Raw genomic sequence first — 2,353 nt, forward strand, 5'->3', positions numbered from 1 at the left:
CCAACTCAAAAAAAAAAAAAAAAAAGAACTAAGTTCTGAGCCGGGCTTGGTGGCTCAGCCTTTAATCCTGTGCCTTGGGGGGCTGAGGTGAGTGGATTGCCTGAGCCTGCAGGTTCGACACCCGCCTGAGCAACTTGGTGAGACCTCATCTCTACAATAAATCAAAATGAGCCGGGCGTGGTAGCCCGCACCTATAGTTCCAGCTACTCGGAAGGCTGAGGCGGAAGGATCGCCGGAGCCCAGCTGGGAGCAGCCACTGCACTCCAGTCTGGGCGACAGAGTGAGACTCCAACTCAAAAAAAAACCAAAAAAACAAAACAAGAACTAAGTTCTGAATTTTTTTTTTTCAAAGCAGTATAGTGACACTTGGCTTTGCATGCTGGAGGGTGATTCTGGGAGCTGGTGTTGAGAAATGGCTGGCGGGGGCCTGACTGCCACCGGCACCCAGGCTGCTCTGTTCCAGCTCTGCCCACCTCTGCACCCCCACAGAGCCATGGAACTTCTCACCCCACACTGCTCAGAATGGAGAATGGCCCACGGAAGGATACACTTTAGCTTTTGTTACTGGGTTACTTTCACCTTTTCTCTCCTGCCCCATGGTGCGTTACACAGGGAAGAGGAAACCAGGGGTGGTTAGGAGTCTCTTGGATGGCAGATGGAGAGCAACTGAGATTTTTTTTTAAGCGGAATTTGTTGAGGGGAAAGAAAAGCTCCCACAGTGGGAGAGGACTCAAAGGGATTGCCCTTTTTTTTCTGTTTATTTATTTATTTTATATGAACTGTGATGATTGATAATCATATTTTTATTTTATTTTATTTATCTATTTTTTTGAGTTGGAGTCTCATTCTGTTGCCCAGGCGGAGTGCAGTGGCATACTTACGGCCATCCCAGTGTCGACCTGCTGGGCTCCGGCGATCCTTCCACCTCAGCCTTCCAAGTAGCCGGAACTACAGGCGTGCGCTACCACGCCCAGCTAATTTTTTGATTCATTGTAGAGACAAGGTCTTGCCAAGTTACCCGGACTGTTCTCGAACTCGCGGGCTCAGGCAATCCACTGGCCTCGGCCTCCCAAAGTGTTGGGATTACAGACTGAGCCACCGAGCCCAGCCCTATTTATTTATTTAGAGTTGGGTCTCTGTTGCCCAGGCTGGAGTGCAATGGCATGATAATAGCTCACTGCAGCCTCAACCTGCTGGGCTCAGGCAATCCTTCTGCCTCAGTCTTCTAACTAGCTGGAAACACAGGTGTGTGCCAACACACCTGGCTAATTTTTTGATTCATTGTAGAGAGGAGGTTGCGCCAAGTTACCCAGGCCAATCTTGGACCCCCGGACTCAGGCAATCCTCTCGCTCCTGCCTCCCAAAATGCTGGGATTGCAGGCATGAGTCACCTCAACTGGCCCTCACCAACTTCTATGAGGCGGTGTCCTCTCCGCCTGTCTTCACCTCCTTCCCTAGAGAAGCCCATCATGGTGTGGGGAAATGCAGCCTTGAATAACTTCAGTTAGGAAAAATGATGGATTGCTCCTGAATCCAGCTCATGGTCATTCAACATACACTCACTGGGACCCAGCGAGCCATTGTCAAGGCTGACTTTTGTCCTGAGGCATTCTGCCAAACCCTGGAGACCTGAGCTTCTACTCTGATGGCTCTACAGGCTATGGTGGCAAGAGATAAAGCCGAGGGTCCCCTCAAAATGGGGATTCTAGTAGGAAATGCTATTCCAGTGTATACAGAACTGGAGAGATACAAGCCCACCTGCCTATTTTGACATTGGCCCTTGGTAGGATTTAATAAATTCCTCTAAAAATTAATAATGGAGCTGGGCTCAGTGGCTCACCCTGTAATCCTGCGCCTTTGGGAGGCTGAGATGAGTGGATTGCTGAGCCTGCGGGTTCAAGACCCGCCTGGGCAGTGAGACCTCATCTCTACAATAAATCAAAAAATCAGCTGGGCGTGGTAGCGCGTGCCTGTAATTCCGGCTACTTGGAAGGCTGAGGCGGAAGGATCGCCAGAGCCCGGCAGGTCGAGGCTGTGGTGGCCGGGAGCGGCCACTGCACTCTAGTCTGGGCGACAGAGTGAGACTCCAACTCAAAAAAAAAAATTAATAATGACCCGCTGACCCTCACACAGGCATTTGGCCCAAACTCATACAGCTTGGGTGGTCTAAAAACTCTCTACATGGTGAAATTCCGGTAGCTTCATGTAGGTAACCAGCAGAAGCAAAAACAAGTTTTCTCAAGAGGAACATAGCTTCAATCCAGGCCTTATGAAACCCTGAGGCAAAGTTTCAGGGAAAATAAGCAGTTCACAGTTAACCATCCCAACAGTCATAGGAAAAGTAGTCATCATG

The sequence above is a fragment of the Carlito syrichta genome, unplaced genomic scaffold (assembly GCF_000164805.1).
Source record: "Carlito syrichta isolate Samal-C Ts95f unplaced genomic scaffold, Tarsius_syrichta-2.0.1 Scaffold309778, whole genome shotgun sequence".
Taxonomy (NCBI): Eukaryota; Metazoa; Chordata; class Mammalia; order Primates; family Tarsiidae; genus Carlito; species Carlito syrichta.